Raw genomic sequence first — 21,556 nt, 5'->3', positions numbered from 1 at the left:
AAATCACCCACCATTTGTTTTGCTTGAACCTTCTTATGTAGAATGTCATCCACTAATTCTCTAATCACCAACAATAAATCCTGTACTTTTTACCTTTTATACCATAACTATTTTTATTTATAGTCTTAACTTGCTTTCCATTCTGTTTTGCAAACTTTTCATAAAAATCTTGTAATCAGTGTTAAGAATATAGGTCTCCAATTTTGTATTTCATACTTGTCACCTTTCTTCCATATGCATTTACCACTACACAGTCCTTTATGCTGAACCCCCTTTTTCAGCCATTCATTTAATACTTTAAAAAACAAGTTATATATATCCATGTTTACTCCTACATATTGAATTATATCTTCAAGCATTTCTTTTTTTTTTTTGTGACAAATGCATAAATCGATGTAATTCCAAATACCTGATCTCCCCATCTTGCACCAAGAGTCATAGTTCAGCCTACAGTAATAAAAGTAAAATCCAAAATATTTATTGTCTCCTTATGCAAAATAATTCTTCCTGAACACATCTCTCTTCCCCAGGTATTATGTTTTTCCACACCACATTTCCAATTGTTCTCTTGTTTTGTTAAAATCCTAGTATCTTCTAATGTAATAATGTCACTTTCCTGCTTCTTGCACTGTTCACGGATGCTTATTTTTCTTATAACATTCTTTAAACTGTTAACATTTAATGCAAGTATTTTCCACATGCTGCTAACTTTTTAATATTACATTTAACCTTTCCCTTTCATTTTTTCCTTCTACAGTTTTCCTTTTACTGTGTCGAACTTTTACAAGTACTGAATTTCTTTTTGGTTTCATTCCATTTTATGTCTTCACTATCACTCAGTCCAAACTCTTCCTCCTCTCCTTGTAGTTCATTTTCCAAATTATGTACTACTTCACATTCTATTTGCATACTCTATTTTTTTTTCTTTATTTCTATATCCTCACTCTCTTGATTCTGTTCTGTTAAGGTTTCTACTGTCTCTTGTTCTACTTCTGTTACTTTACATTTATATTCTATCCCCAAGTGTCCTATTTTCTTACATTTTCTTATATCATGTCCTGTATTTCCACACCCAAAACATTTCCTTTTTTCACAATTATCAAATGATCATCTTTCCCACACAAAAAACATGTCTTTGGGGGTGGCGTAATGGTTAAAGTGTTTAACTTAGAAACACAAGTTTCAGGGTTTGATTCTCACAGGTGGTAATTGACTAGGCTTAAAATGGTCCATGAGGGCAATTAGCCTAGTAATAATCTATGAATTTAAGGTAGTTTTCAAACGCGATCCTGAAGTGAATGGTAATTTTTTCTTAGTCTCTCTGAAATGCTTTGAATGCATAAGAGTTCCAAGGAACAGTCTTTTCTTTTTTTTTTTCATACTCTCCTAAAAAAATTTTTCCGTTACTTGGCCAGTCTCAAAAATAATGTCACAAAATGTCTCTATTTGTATGAATAAACGCCTTTACCTCATGCTTTTACTCCTAAAGGCATTATTTCGTCCCATACCTTGCATCTGTCCATTTCACTCTCTCTAAATTTGTACCTTAAAAATCTTTTCTTCCTATATTTACTGCCTTTTTTCCTTCTTTCTCATAGGTTCATAGGTGTGTACTAGGCTAATGGCCCTGGAGCCTTTACAAGCCTAGCCCATAGGATTACCCTGGCCTCCATTCCAGACTTTAACATCTCAGCATACGAGTTGCTGTTCTCGATCTGTGTAACATCCTCTCTGTATCTTCCCCATTAAGTCTCCTCACAAAATATCATTACCACTTTAAGTTCACTAACATTTACTAATTCCAGGTCCCGCAGCCCTCCCGATTGGAGGGTTGTAACAATAAATCTCTGTGTTGCCTCTTCCATCTCTGAAGAGATTTTATTGAAATACCTCTTCAGAGTCCATTAACAGATTCTCCTCTCTGTTGTTCTCTCTCTGAGAAAGCTCAGACGCTTTCTCCACTTCCTTACATTCATGACTACCTTCCAGCAATGGCTTGACTGCCTTTTCCCTCTGTTTCCAGACACTTAACTTCGTCAACATAAGCATTTGTTTTTTTTCTAACATCACTTTTTTTAGTGTTATTGCTATGCTCTGAACACTCCATCCTTGTTTCACTCTCCTCCTGTTTTTTCCGAGACACCGTTGCACTCGGAATGGAAACTAAAGTGTTTTATCAAATCGCGTCCCTGTACTCAAAAGAGTAGGGGAAATTACCCCAGTGCCCTGGCCAAATTTCTTCTAGTAGTGTATGTACCGTTTTGGGTTTCCCCTGAAAAGAGGCTACTAGCTTAGTGGAACTAACCTGGTCAGCAAAGAATAAATAGTAAAAGGCTAAGATAAAACATTTCACAGTTGAGGTGGAGTGTTTAGTATTTAAGGAAAGAAAGGTACCATCTTATTGCTATTTACTTGTTACAGAGAGTCAACATTGGTAATTGTTGTGCCACATCTCCCATGTGATCTCACAAATAGCAGCCGCAGATTTCTGTCAGTGGACCTTCTCACTTCATCCATTTAGGATGTATGCAAAATTCCAAGCTGGCTCAATTCACCACAGTGAGGATAGTCTAGTGAGGGCATCTACGCTATTCACTGGGCATGAAGCCTGAGGGTTTCAAAGTGGGGGGGGGGGTCATGTAGTATAGACTGGAGATTTTTTACAAGTTAAGAGTAAAAGTGATCCAAATATCTGCAATTGGTGGGGTAAGTAATGTTTGTGATCCCAATAAAATGTGTAAATAAGTGTTGATGTTCATCTTGATGTCCTTCATGGATGCATCTGCAGTCATAACAACTGGGTTGTCCTGTCGTCAGGCAGCCCTTCAGTCGGCCGGATTCCAAAGTCCGGGTCCGGCTTCGGCTGATGTCGCACTTCACCCGACGTCATCTCTGTTGGTCTTCGGGTATAAAAGCATCAGCCGACGCCATTTTCTTCAGTCTTTCTTGCCGCGTGGTGCCCGAAGCAGAAGCTGTTCGCAAGTGCCGGTCGGTCGGATCGCTAAGTACCCCGTTGGGGACTCTTTCTTGCCTCAGCCGATGTCAGAAAAAGTTAATAATTGTTTAACCTGTGGGAAACAAATACCTCATAAAGATTTCCACTCTTACTGCCTGCCTTGCTTAGGCCCAGCCCACGACGTAGCAGCCTGTTCGTCCTGTGCTTCTTTCAACCGACGAACGCTTAGACGTCGGTCGGAGTTTGCAGAACAGTTTTTCGGTTCTGATTTTGCGTACGTTATGCCGTCGGATCCTCCGACTACGCATTCTGCCAAAAAACGCAAAGAAAAAGACCGACACTCGCGGTCCGCGGTTTCGGCCGAAACCATGGTTAAGCAAACCGCGAGTGTCTCGGTTTTGGCCGAAACCGAGAAAACTGATCAAAATACAGCTGAATCTATGTCTACAACTGAGGTCCCTGCTAACACTCTTGAATCGGCCTCAGAAATTTTACCCATTACGGTGCTTACCACTGACTTATCAGACACCATTCCCTTGGATGTCTCTACCCCAGCACGTGGTGCTGCTAGGCCTCCAGCAGCCATGTCCATTAAGGCCTTCGCCAGGGCTAAAGCAGCCAAGACTACTAAAACAGTGCCTGTTAAACCCCCCCCAACCAGGCCCTCTTCCAGTTCTCAAATGCTTACTTTGGCAGAAGATTTAATTTCATTAATTAGAGGATCTCAATCTCACCCAGACAGGGCCTCTCAGCCCCAGAGAAGAGACCTAGGGCAGAGCCCCATGAGCCAGTGTCCTCTGATGATTCTGCTGATGAATCAGACATAACTGACCAGCCAGAGGCTCCTTTCTCCAATTTTGAAGATTCTGATGCTGAAGAATCCATTCCAGCTGCTTCCCCACCAGAAGAATTCTCCTTTGGGGAAACCTTGCATGCCATGCGAGAACAGTTCCAATGGCAGCAACAGGATTTTTCAGACTCCAGGAAAAGACTTAGGACCTTTTGCACCTTCCACAGCACAGGCCCTTAGCTATACCTCCTGTTCTCTGTGGTGGATGATGCTTTCAATGATGTCTGCTCCGCTCCAGATTCTTTACCCCAGCCCCTGCCAAACCAGACAGATTTTACAGGGTGCCAGATACTCATCACCACCTTTACAAGGCCCTCTTGCAGACCCAAACTATTTCCCAGGGTCCCAAGGCAGTAGTCACACCATAGCTAAAAACCCTGTTCCTTCTGAAAGGGAAGCAAGGTCATTAGACAGATGGGGTAAAAGGTTTACACTTCAGCCACTCTCTCAGCTAGAGCTTTAAACTGTCAGTTTCACATGATACAATACCAAGAGTTTATGCTTCATCAGTTAACTAAACAGCTAACCACTGATGAATCTCTTGATAAGAAATATGTATTAGAAATGGTAAATAACATACAGCAAGTTAGTAACCATTCTTTAAAATGTGGCTATGATGCACTGGAGGCTTCATTTAGATCAGCCATGACTGGCACTGTAATTAGAAGGCATGCATGGCTAAAGGAGCAAGCTTTACCGGATCATGTTAAATCTAAATTGCTAAATGCTCCTATGGATAAAACAAGTTTGTTTGGTACACCTGCCCAGCAGGTTATGAAGAAAATGGAAGAAAAGGCAAAATCAGTCCAGACAGTTAAAGATTTCTTGCAGGTTCAACCCCCAAGGTTTAGCAGGAACTGGCCTGCCAAAAATTGGTCCTTTCCTGACTCCACAAGACCTCAAAGGGGCAGGAATAGACGTTCCAGAGGCAGAAACCAATCCAGAGGAGGTGCCTACAGAGGACGACAGTGGCAAGGTAACAACAGAGGCACAGACTAACACCTGCCACTACATCAACACAGCCACAGTGACTTAATCCTAAACCCGCCTACCAGGAACAAATAGCAGCTCCTCTAGGCGGAAAGCTAACCTTATTTTCAAAAACTGGCACCACATAACAAAGGACAAGTGGATTTTACGAACCATAGATCAAGGTTACCGGTTCCACTTCCACACTTTACCAGACAAAAGAGGAATGCCAAATCTACCTCCAAATCAAAAGACAGAGGCTCTACAACAGATAATGGAGTTAGCAAACATGAGAGCTGTGGAGAAAGTGCCAACAGCAGAGCAAGGAAAGGGGTTCTACTCCAGACTATTCCTAGTTCCAAGAAAGGAAAAAGTTGGAGACCAATTCTAGACCTGTCCACCCTGAATACTTACATCATTGTCCCAAAATTCAAAATGCTGACCCTACAGCAACTTCTTCCCATGCTGGGCAAGGAGTGTTGGCTGGTAACTCTAGATCTCAAGGAGGCATACCTGCACGTCCCCATTCGACCAATCTGCAGAAGATACCTCAGATTTCTTGCAGGATCAGAGCACTATCAATTCTCAGCATTGCCCTTTGGCTTATCTACTGCGCCCAGAGTATTCACAAAATGCCTGGCATCAGTAATCGCCCATTGCAGACTACAGGAATTCAAATTTATCCATACCTGGACGACTGCCTGATACAAGGAGACAACAGAAGCAAACTGACAACAGATTTACAAAGGGTCATTTACTTGCTTCAAGCACTGGGATACACAGTCAATTTACAAAAGTCAAGACTGATACCATCCCAGACAAGGACTTTCCTGGGAGCGGAATTGGACACAGTAAGACAAATGGCATTCCTAACTACAGAAAAACAAAAAGAACTACTCTTTACTTCTTGGCACTAACAAAACTGAACAAGTTAACAGCAAGAAAGGTACTGCAGGCCTTGGGTTTCATGGCATCATGCATAATCTTGGTTCCATTTGCCAGACTACATATGAGAAAACTACAGTGGTACCTAAAGAATTTATGGTCCCAACACAGACACAGCCTAGAAACGGAAATCCCACTAATACCATGCTTAAAACAGGAGTTCCTATGGTGGGCTCAGGCATGCCAGTCAAACCCAGGCCTGCCCTTTCGCAAGGGTCAAGCAAGCCAGACCATCACAACAGATGCTTCAGACCTAGGATGGGGGCATATGCTGGACAAATGCGTAAGGATTGTGGACACAGGACCAACTTCACCTGCACATCAACCTAAAAGAAATGCTGGCAGTAAAACTGGCAATCCAAAAGTTCAGACCATTTCTCAAGGAGGACCACTTGATGATAAGGACAGACAACACCACAGTCATGTGGTACATCAACAAACAGGGAGGCACTCATTCTTACCCCCTATGCAGAATGACTTTGGAGCTGTGGACCCTGGCACTCAGTTACAACATCCAGTTACAGGCAATATTTGTGCCAGGAAAAGAAAACTCTCTAGCAGATATGTTAAGCAGGACCACATCGGATGCCCACGAATGGCAGCTGCACCCGGATATCTTCAAGACCATCTCAAGAAATGGGGAATGCCTCAGATAGATCTATTCGCATCACCTCTCAATCACCAGCTCAAAAATTCTGCACAAGGACATTCCACCCACTAGCATGGAAAGTGGACTCGCTCTCCTTCAGCTGGAAAGGCCTAACAGCATATGCATGCCCACCTCTTCCCTTGATACACAAAGTACTACTAAAAATCAAGGAGGAACGTCCAAGGATAATCCTGATAGCTCCAACTGGCCAAGACAGCATTGGTACCCACTGCTGAGGAGCATTTCTCTGAACAATATGTGGCCAATACCCCTGATGCCTTTGATGCTAACTCAGAACAACTTCAGCACCATGCATCCAAACCTAAAAACGCTGCAACTGACTGCATGGAACATCACATAGCAGCTGCTAATACAGAACTTTCACAAAGAGTTAAAGACATTATTCTTGAAGCATGCAGGCCTTCAACTAGAAGGAATTATGCTGGGAAATGGAAAAGGTTTGTCATTTGGAGTTCTGAAAGAGGAAAAGATGTATCAAACATAGATATGCCTAACATTCTGGAGTATCTGGCCGAACTACTTCATTCAGGCCTGTCCTACTCCTCCATCAAGATTCATGCATCAGCTATTTCAGCAGAATACAGCTTTGATCCACCTGTTTTTCACACCCTTTGCTCAGGCAGTTCCTCAGAGGAATCAAGAATGTAAAACCTCCAAGGAAACCACCATTGCCAGCTTGGGACTTGAACTTTGTGCTAGAAAAATTGACACTATCACCTTTTGAACCAGCAGCAACAGCAGACCTACAACACCTGTCATGGAAAACTGCTTTCCTACTGGCAATTACTTCAGCAAGGAGGGTTTCAGAACTACAGGCCTTAATGGCAGTGCAACCCTTTCTAATCTTCCACCAAGATAGAGTGTCCATGAGGACTAATCCTACATTTATGCCTAAGGTGGTATCCAGAGTGTCTTTAAACCAGGCAATCCACCTACCTACCTTCTTTCCCAACCCACAAAACAGAGGGGAAAGAATACTGCATACCTTGGATGTACATAGACAGCTACGCTACTACTTGGACAGAACAAAAAATAGCAGAAAGACTGACCAACTTTTCGTAGCCTATGCAACAGGAAGGGAAGGAAAAGCTATTTCCAAACAGACAATCTCCAAATGGATAGGAAATTGCATACGATTCTGTTACTCCTTCCATGGAAAGCCAATTCCACAGAACATAAGACCTCATTCTACAAGGGCAACAGCCACTACCACAGCCTTCTTACGAGGAATGGCTACCAAAGACATTATTGAGGCGGCTACTTGGACCTCCGTGCATACATTTGCCAAGCATTATAATTTACCTCTATATTCCAGATCCCGAGCAGGGTTTGCCACTGCTGTTCTGCAAGGGATCCTAAACACACCATAATCTACTTTTATCCTCCTCCCTAGTTGGCTATGGTATTCTACCCAGTTGTTATGACTGCAGATGCATCCATGAAGGACATAGTACAGTTTTGTACCTACCATAAATGTAGATGTCTGAATTGGATAGCATCTGCAGTCAGGATTACCCTCCCTCCTTCCCCTCTGTGGTACTCCTAGGGTGTTTACCCTTCTAATAGCTAGCTAGTGGGGATTTCTTTCATGGTGTATTTGTTTGTATTTATGTACATACATGCTTATTTTTGTGTTTACCTCTATCTTTTGGAAACATTGGCATCTATCCAAAATTTTTAGCCTTCTATAGGGCTTCTGGCATCTGGGGCAAGAAACACTGAAGAAAATGGCGTCGGCTGATGCTTTTATACCCGAAGACCAACAGAGATGACGTCGGGTGAAGTGCGACATCAGCCGAAGCCGGACCCGGACTTTGGAATCCGGCCGACTGAAGGGCTGCCTGACGACAGGACAACCCAGTTGTTATGACTGCAGATGCTATCCAATTCGGACATCTACATTTATGGTAGGTACAAAACTGTACTTTACACTGCTGCAGTCATCACACTTGGGTTATCCTGCCGTCAGGCAGTCCCGCAGTCGGCCAGAGTTCCAAAGTCTTGGTCCGGCGTCAGTTGCTGTCGCCTCCTCCCTGACGTCAGTGCGACGGGTATAAAAGATGCAGCAGACGCCATTTTCTTCCGTCTTTCTTGCCGCGCGGTGCCCGAAGCAGAAGCAGTTCGCAAGTGCCAGTCGGCCTACTCCTGAGATTTTCATTCCTAATCCAGAACCGAAGTCTTCTAAAAAAGCTAAGTACCCTGTTGGGGAAACTTTTTTTCTTGCCTCAGACCGATGTCAGTAAACGTTAATAACTGTATTTCTTGTGGGAAGTAAATACCTCATAAGGATTTCCACTCCTATTGTATTCCATGCCTAGGCCCTGACCACAACGTCACTGGTTGTCTGTTTTGTGCTAGGTTTAACGAGTGCACTATTAAACGTCGGTTTGATTTTGCCCGACTTTTTGGTAGAAAATTCAATTACACTATGCCGTCGGAAATTCTGACTACCACAGTGCATAAAAAGGACAAGGACAGGCATTCGATGCCCAAAACTGACGACGAGGCCTCTTCTAGGCCGGTCTCCGGTTTTCAGCGAGGGGCCTACGCAGCCCCTGATGACCGCTTCCACAGAACCACAGACCTCATCCGACTCCCACGTGGAGCTGGCTGGGCCTTCGGATGCACTAGGCCTTCAGCTTACCGATCCTAAACCTACTGACGGAATCGAAGTAGCTGAGCAATCCACAGTTACAGAGGGTGTTTTCAGACCTGCCCAGTTAACCATTAAACCCTATGTTAAGTCTAAGCCCCTCTTTAAAGCAAAGAAACAGACACAACTCTCTCCAGGACAGGCTTCCATGCCTAAGAAACAAATGCTAAAAATGGCCGAGGACCTAATCACCCTGATCAGGGGGTCCCATCCCCCTCCTGATAAAAGGCCCAGACAGGATGCAGACTATGAATCTTCTGACCAGGTGTCCATTTCCTCTGACTCTTCCTCAGACTTAGGATATTCTTTACCCCCTTATGAGGATTCTGATGCTGAGGAATCCATTCCGTCAGCCTCTCCGCCTGAGGATTTTTCCTTTGGGGAGACCTTACATACCATGAGGGAGCATTTCCATTGGGAAGGTCAGGATTATTCAGAATCCAAGAAAAGGTTCAGAGACTTCCTTTTATTGCCTCAACACAGACCCCTTACTATCCCGCCAGTTCTTGACATTGTGGATGATGTGTACACTGAATCCAGTTTGAACTCTGACTCCTTACCTCCAGCCCCAGTTAAACCAGATAGATATTACAGAGTCCCTGACTCTCAAGTTCCTGTACAAAAGCCCTGTTGCTGACCCTGAAACTATTTCTCAGGGACCCAAATGGATTAAGGCTTCATCAGCAAAAAACCCAGTTCCCTCTGACAGAGATTCCAGAGCTTTAGACAGATGGGGAAAGAAGGTATATACGTCTGCAACTTTAGCAATGAGAGCCTTGAATTGCCAGTTTCACATGCTAAAGTATCAGCAGTTTTTGATGTCTCAGTTGAAACAAAAGATGCTTCCAGACTCAGATCCTCCTAACTTAAAAGAAATGCAGGATTTATTGCATGCTGCTGAACAAGTGGGAAAACATACTTTGCAGTGTGGGTTTGACTCCTTAGAGGCCTCCTGTAGAGCAGCAGTTACAGGCTCTGTCATTAGAAGGCATGCTTGGTTAAAAGAACATACATTACCAGATCATGTTAAGGTAAAATTATTGGATGCACCTTTGCAGCGGGATGTGCTGTTTGGAGTTGAGGCAGAGGAGGTATTAAAGAAGATGGAGGATAAGGCAAAATCTATGCAAACGGTGAAAGATTTCTTACAGGTTCAGCCTCCTCGTTTTAGCAGGAATTACAAAGAATTGGTCCTTTCCAGTCACAGACAGACCTCAAAGGGGCAGATACAGACGTCCAAGAGGTAAAGGTCAGACACAAGGCCCTTACAGGCCTCCACAGTGGGGCACACCAGGCCAGAAAGAAGGAGAAGACAGGCCTCAATCTTATAAAAAACAGTCTCAATGACTTTCCACTACAGCTGCCAAACAGCTCTCTCTTGGCAGCCCCCTTAGGAGGAAAACTGGCACTTTTCTATCACAACTGGCATTGCATCACCAAAGACAAATGGGTTCTCAACATTGTATCTCAAGGCTACAGGTTCCAATTTCACATCCTGCCAAGGCTGCAGGTTCCATTTTCACACCCTGCCAAGGCTAAAGGGAATGCCAAATCTGCCACTAAATCAATGGGCAGAGGCTCAAAGACAAATTACAACACTCATGGACATGAGAGCTATTCAGAAGGTACCACCACAGGAACAAGGGCAAGGATTTTACTCAAGACTCTTTCTGGTTCCCAGAAAGGACAAAGCCTGGAGGCCCATTCTGGACCTTTCTACATTAAACACTTACCTGGATGTACCGAAATTCAAGATGATGACACTACAGCAGCTTCTTCCCATGCTGGGTAAGAAAGCTTGGCTCGTGACATTGGACCTCAAAGAGGCATACCTGCATGTCCCTATCAGACAAAACTGCAGAAGATACCTCAGGTTTCTAGCTGGTTCAATGCATTATCAATTCTCTGCACTGCCCTTTGGCTTATCTACTGCGCCCAGGGTCTTCACAAAGTGCCTGGCACCAGTAATTGCATTTTGCAGGCAAAAAGGAATTCAGATTTATCCATACCTGGACGACTGCCTGATTCAAGCAGAGAGCAAGGACATTCTACTAAAGCATCTGGCGTACGTAAAAAAGTTAAGTTGCCTGGGGTACACAGTAAACGAAAAGAAATAAAAACTAGTGCCCTCACAACAGATAGTATTCCTGGGTGCCAGCTTGAACAAAACGCCCCAGATGGCTTATCTCATGCCAGACAGGCAAGGACAACTGACTCAATATTTTCAATTAATAGCAACAAAGACCCAACTCCCTGCAAGAAAAATTCTGCAGGCCTTGGGCTACATGGCATCTTGCATGCTACTAATTACATATGCCAGACTGCATATGAGGAAACTACAGTGGTACCTAAAGAGCATATGGTCTCAACACTGTCAAAGTTTGGAAACTGTTATACCACTAATTCCTTGCCTACAACAGGAGTTTCGATGGTGGGCACAAGCTTGTCACCTCAACAAGGGACAGCCTTTCACTCAACCCACAGCCAGGCAAATACTGACAAAAGATGCATTGGATTACGCCTGGGGAGCCCACATGGCAGGAAAATGTGTCCAGGGTGAGTGGCCCACAGAGCAATGACATCTCCACATCAATCAAAAAGAGATGCTAGCTGTACAAAATGCTATTATAGCTTTCAAGGACCTACTGCATCCAGGGCAATTACTACTAAAGACCGACAACACCACAGTTATGTGGTACATAAACAAGCAAGGGGGCACACACTCCTACCCCCTCTACAGAAAAGCCATGACCTTGTGGAACAGAGCTCTAAACTACCAAGTTCATCTGCAAGCACAATTCCTGCCAGGAGAGAAAAAGACTGGCAGACGACCTAAGCAGAAACATTATGGACCCACACGAATGGGAACTGAACCCACAAATATTCAGAATGATAACACAAAAATGGTGGAACCCGGACACAGATCTGTTTGCTTCCCCAAACAACTGCCATTTACAGAAATTCTGCACAAGGAGCTACCATCCACAAGCATGGAAAGTGGATGCCCTCTCATTCAGCTGGAAAAAACTACAAGTATACGCCTTCCCTCCTTTACCTCTCCTTCCAAAGGTACTCATAAAAGCCAGGCGGGAAGAGCCAAAAATGATCCTGATTGCACCAGACTGGCCATGCCAGCACTGGTACCCAATCTTAAAGAACTTAACACAAGAACCACCCTGGATTTTGCCTCAAATCCCACAGCTGCTGACACAGCACAACAAACAGATACTTCACAACCATCTAAAGACCTTAAATCTAGCTGCATGGAAAATTCTGTAGCCAAGCAAGCAATGCCTCTCTTTAAAGCTGTTATGGATGTCATTCTGGAGGCCAGAAGGCCTAGCACCAGGTAAGTATACTCTGATAAATGGAAGAGATTTTGTGCCTGGAACCAAGCACAAAGCCTTAACCCTCTTGTCCCAAACATTCCTCAGATACTGCAATACTTAACTGAGATGCTGGACAAGGGCCTCTCTTTTTCATCCATCAAGATCCACGCCTCAGCTGTCTCTACTCATTACAACACGGATCCACCAATTTTTTCCAATCCTTTGCTCAAACAATACTTCAGAGGGGCTAAAAACATAAGACCGCCCCATAGAGCACCCACACCAACTTGGGACCTCAACTTTGTTTTGGAAAAATTAACTTTACCTCCTTTTGAGCCAGCTAACACAGCAGAATTAAAATACATCTCTTGGAAAACTGCTCTGCTACTGGCAATAACATCAGCACGAAGAGTTTCAGAATTACAGGCACTAATGGCAGTGGAACCTTTCCTCATCTTCCACCAGGACAGGGTGTCTTTACGAACTAACCCTACGTTTATGCCAAAGGTGGTATCAAGTGTGGCTCTAAATCAAACTATTCACTTGCCAACTTTCTATCCAAAACCACAGAACAAAGGGGAGAGACTACTACATTCTGTGGACATTCACAGACAGTTGCGCTTCTACTTGGACAAAACCAAAGCTTTCAGAAAAACTGAACAATTGTTGGTAGCATATGCTGCAGGAGCACAGGGAAAAGCCATTTCAAAGCAGACTATTTCAAAATGGATAGGACAGTATATACGTTTCTGCTATACCCACCATGGGAAACCTGTACCTAGCAGCATCAAATCTCACTCCACCAGGGCAACAGCCACTTCAACTGCCTACCTCAGAGGAGTACCTACCAAGGATATTTTGGAAGCAGCCACATGGAGTTCTGTACATACCTTCACCAAGCATTACCATTTGCCTTTATACTCCAAATCCAGAGCTGGCTTCGCCACTGCTGTACTGCAGGGCCTTATAGCCACCCCTAATGCTTTATAGATCCAGCCTCCCTACCTCAGCTTTGGGACTCCACCCAAGTGTGATGACTGCAGCAGTGTAGCACGATGAACAGTTTTGTACCTACCATAAATGTAGATGTTCGAGTGTAAACACTGCTGCAGTCCAGGTTACCTTCCCTCCTTCCCCTCTTTCTTTCTGGTACTTACCTAGGGCATCTATCCTTTATTACCTGTGGGGAGTATTTGCTGGTAACTAAAAATGGTTGTTTGCTTTCTTTTGTATTTTTTACTAACAATTTGAATTGCCTACCTATTTGAGGGCACCTGACATCTGGGGCAAGAAAAAGTGAAGAAAATGGCGTCGGCTGCATCTTTTATACCCCTGTTGCTCTGACGTCAGGGAGGAGGCGGCAGCAACCGACGCCGGACCAAGACTTTGGAACTCTGGCTGACTGCGGGACCGCCTGACGGCAGGATAACCCAAGTGTGATGACTGCAGCAGTGCTTACACTCTAACATCTACATTTATGGTAGGTACAAAACTGTACTTTTTCTTTAACTGTAGTCTGTGGTTAATATATTTGTACAGTTAGTATATGAGTGGAGTGTAACATAACTGTATTAGTAAGAACAGATTTTTCAATGAGCATTTGACGGCAATGTAAATAAGGCTGAGCCAAGCCCAGGTAAAGAATGTTCACGCTTGGCAAAAGGAATGAAGTGTCCAGCTCAGCAACTTTAGGAGAGAGTACCAACCAATGTGAAGAATAACCGTGGAAAAGAAGTTAGAAAATATTCCTGCCAAGAGGAATCTGAAGGGACTTTAATATCAGATGCTATCTCCTAGCAGTATAAGATGAGACTAAAGGTGTTAATCATGATTTTATTTAAAAGATCACAAATTTGTATTTGTTTGGAAGAACCTGCTTTATCTGCACAAGTATATGTTTGTCTATGTATACATGTATATATTTATAAGGACTACTGGTCTTAGCTGCATTAATTTTCCACATTCTGTGTAAACTGTGGAAAGGGGGGCTATGCCCACCACATGCTAACAGAACATACTGATTTCTAACCAGTTTTGTCATAGGATAACACCCTGTCTTTAACCCAGACTTTCCAGATTTGATTAGCAGCTCAGACTCTGCAGGAGCGTGTGTGTGTGTGTGTGTGTGTGTGTGTGTGTGTGTGTGTGTGTGTGTGTGTGTGTGTGTGTGTGTGTGTGTGTGTGTGTTGAGGGGCTGGATTGAAAGGGCTGTCAAGGCAGTGCATGCTCACCTGTCTCAAGATGGAAAGGGTGGGTGCTCATACCCACTGTGTGATTTCTACAGTAGAGTCACTGATGGAAGCTGGAGATCATGCTGAAGGTAGGGCCTTCTGAGGTTTACATCACTTGTTGCTTGCACTTCATTTTGGAGAGGAACATATGAGCTGCATGGCTATTGCCCTTGGATAAATTTATTTAATTTACATTTGTTTAGGTAAATGAATTGTGCAAGTGAGCATCCTGGAGGAGGCTTGGTAGTTAGAAGGAAGCCTGAAGCAAAAATAAAATACATAGTTGTTCAGTGAACTTGGAGTTGCACCTGGTATAACACCCTACACCTAGCAGTAACGCCATGCCTGCCTGGGTTAAAAGGAGGCTCTGGGAGTGCTTAAGCAGTGTAAGCTATTGACCAGTCTCACAGCACTATGCCTGATTTCAATAATGTGAATCTGGCTTATTACACCTTACTGTTTTGAAAGTTATTGTTTTTGAATGCCAGTATAAAACTTGTATGTAACAATTGCCCATTAAGTCAAAGGGTGTTTGTGACACAACAACATCTCCACCTGTATGTCAGAACTGCTACTGCAGGGCAGTATCAGGTGTGCAGACCAAATGCTTGCAGTACCAGTTTTGCCATACAGGCGGAGCTGTAATGAGGAAGGCAAGATGTTAGTTCAGGGACAAGGAGGGCCACATCCATGCTCCGCAGTGTTTTAAGTTATCCCCTTTGTATCCCGGAGAACATACCTCTCAACTGTCCAGATTTTTGCCTCATATTTTTAGTCTGTTCCCAATAAAGTGTTTTGTCTTCTGATGAGTCACTGAGGATTGAAGTTACTAAATAGTGACAGACATTTGATTTTCGGACTTAATAAAATGCATGCCAACACAAAACCTTTCATTCTGACAACTTTTTAAGTTCATAAAAGCAATATATAAAAAACTGTCCCTGTTTTTGGGCCTTTATCCCCCCATTATTTTTGGCTTTGTCCAGATTTCATGTGCTAAGAAGTTGAGAAGTATACTGGGGAACAATTCCAAACTAAGTGTTGGGTGTGTGTGTGTAATTAATTTTTTTAAGTCAAACTGCAGTCATTTAGAACAGTTCCACACTATGTCCATCCTTGTATTGTTGCTCTATATACTTTGTGCTTGATAGCATTTTCCTTGTCATGACTGTGATATACAGGTAGTGCCATGGGGATGACAACCTTCAGATACTAGGATGTGAAGTTGGGGTTTACATACTGAAAAGAGTTGCCAGATGGCAGATGTCCTCCACAGTACTGCACTGTATATCTTGGAATCGAGCTTATAAAGTTTGTGTTGTAAAACACTTTTCTTAGTTGTAACATCTGGAAGAATTGTTTCACTCACAAGCCCTTATGTGCAAGCCTTCATACATGCCCTTGCCAGCCATTTTAAGCTTAGCTAATTTCCCTTTTTGTGCTCAGAATAACTTATTGCATTTAGTTATATCTTGACCATACTTATCCCGTGGTCAGTAGTTGTATGTTACCCCTAATGAGAGTAACTAGGACCATCTAATATCTCTCAGTTAAGCAAGATTTGCATTCCCTTTAAACCACAGTTTAGTCTACTTCCATTTTATTCATCCTAAACTACCAGCATAAAGGGGAAAGCATCTAGTTTGTGTTAAAAAAAAAAAAATAGCGAAGAACCTAGTGTGTGTGTGTGTGTGTGTATATATATATATATATATATATATATATATATATATATGTATATATACATTTGGCATATGGATGTTTTTATTTTTATATTTTTAGTATTTTCATCTAGTTTGTTTGCTTCACGTAAAAGTTACTCTTCAAGGGCAGCAGCATCAACAACTTGGTTTGAAATATTTCTGTTGTGATGTTTTGGAAGCTGCTTCATGGACTACTGTACACACATTAAGCAACGCGTCCTGGAGTTGGATATGGTTTGGCAGTCCTGTATAACATGGGTCCCTGTAACTCTTCACCTTCCAGGAAGAAGTACAGTGGATATTTATTGTGGTGTCATTTTTGTATGTCACAAAAACCTGGTATTTTAACAGGGGTGTGTAAACTTTTAATATCCACTGTAAGTAGTGCTTGGTATTGTTTTCAGACATTGTTTTATTGTTGCAGAGTGCCTCCCTGAAGAAGGTGGTAAATTTGTGTAAGGCACCCGAATAGATTTTCAAGAAGAGGTCAGTAGCAGTAACGCTTCTCTTCCTCCACTCCTGACATGAGGCTTGTACATAGCTGTAGTTCCACAGTATGTGGTCTGTTTATTTAAGTTCGATTGCCTACTTACATTTCACTGCAGTATTTTTTTTTTTTTTATGTTTTCTTCCGTCAAATACACCTCAGACTTAAATAACTGAAAAAAGATGGGACTAATGTCAGTCTTACATGAGTTTCATGCCACCTGTATAATTTCTTTGAAATGCAAGACTATAGCTGGTCTTCAGTATGAAATAGATGGCTGACAAAAATCCATCCGAGCTTCAAAATCCAAGGTGGTGGACTGTACTCAATTGTTTGTTATAGTGATCTCTTAAATGATCAGCTGTTTAGGCAAGTAGTTTACACAGCTGTAATTCACTGGTACTCTTGACAAGACTGTGAGGCAGTGAGCACAGAGCATTGTGACTGTGAGCTTTTGACCTGTGCTTTCCTGATCTTGTCCGTTACAGACTGACTGTCAGTTAGTGTAGAGGATTAATAAAGCTATGAGGAGTTAATCCTTAAATCTAGGATTTGATTATGTTAGCTTCCGTTTTCTTACTGTGTGACTCTGGGAAGGTCACGTAATCATATAGCTCATACCTTTTAGGGGTCCAGATTTTTGGCTCCTATTTTTGGTCTGTTCTTAGTGTGTGTTATTCTGGCAAATGGTTGATGACTGAATTCACTAAATAATGACATGCATCCGAGTTTCAGACTTCAGAAAATGCACGCTGACACAAATTCTGTCATTCTAGCAACTTGCTAAGTTTATAAAAGAAATCCATTATTTTTGCCTTTGGTTAGGATTTCTTGCACTAAGAAGTTGAGAGTAATGAACTGTAGCTGTGTATTGGTGCCCCGTGAGCTCATTGAGTTTACACAGTAAAAATGCCACATCCGTCGTTTTCCAAGCTGCTTAGAGACCATTAGATTTGACAAAATATATTCTATGGTTAAGTGAGCCACCAACGGTTGTTTTAATTTTTTTGTATGCGGGTACTGTTAGCATTTAGCTGTGTGTGTCAACATTCATCCGTGTAGATAAATATAGTTTAACAAAGAGTATCGAAACGTAAAAAGCTTCTAAAACAATTAATATGCAATTTTACCATAACTTATTTTTTTGCAGTTTAAAAATGTATATAGATATACATTATTCCAAAAATTGCACCATTACTCAAGCTTATAACTCGAGGTGATGCGATGTGTTGTGTTAGGCGTTAGCAGAGTTACTCTCACTAAACGTTCATTGAATAACTACGCTACCCCAAGATAAAGATGGCTGAATAAGAATTTTGTGAGTAATTCGGGCTATGCGCAGACACACAGTTTAACATTGTAGACACTAAAATGCATTTTTTATGTCAGCAGCGTCCGAGGTTTAGAACCTGTCCGTTTGTTAATAGATCATTTGCGTAGATCCAGTGTAATAAAATATACATTTGTAACTCCGGAAAAATTAAGTAACATAGCAGTGTTGATACCCATGATCCTTTTGCGCAGTATGCTAATTACGCATTTCGAAGCTGTCAGACGTAAACTGACCCAGAAGTCCTCACTTTTCCAGTCCGTCTGCCAATCGCTGTTTGTATACGTTTATTTGTTCCTAGTGCGTTTTGTAATGTCGTAATGGAGCCAGGATGCTTGTGTTTGCATTTAATCTTATTCTACTATTAGTAGAAGTTCGCATCCCTCATTTTTAAATGGAGTCTTAAGTACTGGAGAGGTTTTTAACGTGACTGAGCTCAGTTTATTACTCGAGCTAGTGCTGCTGCTGCTGGTGTAACTGATAATTTACAGGCCGTCCTTGATTTTTATCTAAACTTTTTCATTTTCCACGTATTCCCCCGGGCTGTAGTCTGTTAGCAATGCCAGATATTACAGTTTCGTACTTTTTACTGTTAAGAACATTCATGTCGATGCAAAACCTTTACTATTAACAGAAGTGAATTATAGTAACATTTAAAAGCTATCCCCGAGTTTGGACTGCCTTCCTGACGCTATTCCATAGTCTTATCAAAGAAGTTGAGCGCTATGGCATGTGACCAGCAGGAGACGTTTCAAGGCTGTTTAGTCCAAAGACTACATGCTCCTTGCGTGTACCCTCAGGCTATATATTTCTCTACGCCGTAGAGCAAGAAACCTGGAAAAAGACTCAAGGACAAAGGCCCTGAAATGCAGACAATTTTAAATATTGCTCTTGCAAAGTTAGTTTGTTGACTTAACAGGTTTTGCAATAGCGTGAATATTCTGAAGGATATGAAATCTGAAACTATAAATGTCTGCCATTATTTTCCGACTCAAATCCTTAGAGATTAGTAAGAAAAGCACACAACTTTATGAGAAACAGGTCAAAAATAAGGAAAAAATCTGGTCATTCTATGAAGTTGAAAGGTATACCTCAGGCTATGTTATAACAGTATAAAGCCACAGTTTGAAGGAAATTAAATATTGAAATAGCTTGCACCTGTCGCCCCTGGGCTTTGGAATACTGGCCAAGACTCTTGCCGCCCAAATACTGCCTTTTTTAGGCAAGGCTCAAAAGACAAACCCCCCTCCATAAACAACAGTAATAAACAAAAACTGAGGGTAATGCTGCTCAGCGCCAGAAGTCTAAACCTCAGAATGCACGCACTCAAGGCTCTCCTTAGTATGGAAGAAATAGACCTATGTGCAGTGACAAGAAACCTGGTTCAAGGCTCCAGAGAGCACCCCAGCACTACCAGGCTGTAACTCCTACCATACCTTTAGGTCACAAAACCAGGACCGGAACACAAAAGGAGGGGGTGTGTCCATATTCATCAAGAACACCCACACCTCCAGGTTAGTAGCACAGCACGTGGAATCTGAGACCATCCAAGTGCAATTGAGAGTGGGTAAATTGACTGTTCAATTTATAGCTTGCTACAGATCTCCCACCTTGTTTCAGGCCACTCACGCAGCATTCCTGAGAACATTAGAAAGTATGAAGATTCTACCCAACACCATGCTACTGGGTGACTTCAACTATCCAAACATTGACTGGGAAAACTACTCAAGCTCAAATGCCTAGCCCAATGCTTCATTGAGTTTATAAACTTGCCCTTGAACAGCTGGTCACCACTCCCACAAGAGGTGATGACATACTGGACCTGGTCATCACCAACATGGGGAACCTATGTTCCACACCTGAGGTAAAGTCGTCATTGGTAAGATCAGACCACAAAGTAATCACACTGGACATCCACATCCCGACCCCCCCCCCCCCCCACTGTCAATTAAATCAAGGTAAAAAACTTCTTTAAAGCCAACTTCACACTCCTCAAGACCGAGGTGGGAAGTTTCAAAGCTCCCAGTCAAATGGAAAATGACTCATCGGCAGAATCCTTTACAAGTGCATTCTATGAACACCTTCAAGAATGCATGGACCAAGCCATCCCAAGTAAAACCAAGACCAACTCTTCAAAAAAGAGGAAACCAGTCTGGTGGACCCCTGCCATAAATAAACTTTACAACAGAAGGAGGAAACTCCTGCAAGATAGAACAAAATCCCAAAATAAGAAGGGCATCTCTGATTAACATCAGTAAAAAAACTGTGCTCCCTCATTAAATCATCCAAGGTCAACTTCGAAAGAAAAATAGCCAGTGACTTTAAGGATAACACAAGCCTTGAAAATGGTTTGAAACAGATAAACAAGAAACTTCCCAAACACTGTCTTCCAAGACCACGTGAAAAATCCACTACGAAACCTGCGTTTCGTAGTGGAGTTTTCACGTGGTCTTGGAAGACAGTGTTTGGGAAGTTTCTTGTTTACTCTAAGGATAACCACAAGGCCTTCTTTAACTATGTCGAGTCTAGGGGCAAAATCTCAGATATGCTCCGAGCTAGTGCATAATGGCCATAAATACACTGAACCAACCAACATTGCCAACATCCTGGCTGACAAGTTCAGTGCAAACTTCACCCCTCCCTCTCCACCAAAGGGGCTAGCACCCATCCCAGAAGAATGTGGCGCTCCAGATATCTCAGACACACAAGTAAAGACAGCCCTTGCAAAGGCCAAAAACACAGCATCAATGGGACCAGATGCTATCCCAGGTTGGGTCTTACACGAGCTTCAAAATGAACTAACCCCCCCCATCTCAAATCACTATTCAAACTCAGCCTCTCTACATGCTATGTACCCAAAGAATGGCGTACAGCAACAGTCGTACCACTCCACAAAGGTGGTGCCACAACTGATCCTGGGAACTATCGCCCTATAAGCTTGACTAGCTTGGTCTGCAAAGCCATGGAACGCACTGTCATGGAGCTCATTAACAGGGACATTGGGAACCTCCAGACACTGGGCCCCACCCAGTTCGGCTTTGTTAAAGGCAGATCTTGCCTCCTGAACTTGGTCGACTTCTTCGAAACAGTCACCAAGGCCATAGATGAAGGGAAGGTGGTCCACACAGCATATCTGGACCTCGCTAAGGCGTTCGACACCATCCCACACTCAGGAATCATAGACAAACTCACCAGCTTAAATATTAACCCCTATGTCACAAGATGGGTTGCCAATTGGCTCTCAGACACAGCCCACACGGTAAGAGTGGCAGGCGCCATGTCTGACTCTAAACCAATCACAAGCGGAGTCCCACAGGGCTCAGTCCCAGGACCCCTCCTGTTTGGTATATATTTCTCCGAAGTACAGGCAAAGGCAGAGGGACTGTGGCTAACCAAGTTCGCAGATGACTGTAAATTGGGTGCAATAATTGAC

At 42.8% G+C, this 21,556-nt stretch overlaps 1 protein-coding gene and 1 non-coding gene across 2 annotated transcripts in view; one reads left to right on the top strand and one right to left on the bottom strand.

Moving 5' to 3' along the window:
- CLASP1 (cytoplasmic linker associated protein 1) overlaps positions 1 to 21,556 on the top strand; it is a 4,127,769-nt gene that overhangs the window by 306,896 nt on the left and 3,799,317 nt on the right. The window lies entirely within an intron of this gene.
- On the bottom strand, positions 17,969 to 18,097 carry LOC122805131. Its single transcript, XR_006365332.1, has one exon. It is a non-coding gene; the product is annotated as a U4atac minor spliceosomal RNA (small nuclear RNA).

The sequence above is a fragment of the Protopterus annectens genome, chromosome 6.part0, assembly GCF_019279795.1.
Source record: "Protopterus annectens isolate FY-2018-M chromosome 6.part0, PAN1.0, whole genome shotgun sequence".
NCBI classification, from domain to species: Eukaryota; Metazoa; Chordata; order Ceratodontiformes; family Protopteridae; genus Protopterus; species Protopterus annectens.
This window is presented reverse-complemented; position numbering and strand designations above follow the sequence as displayed.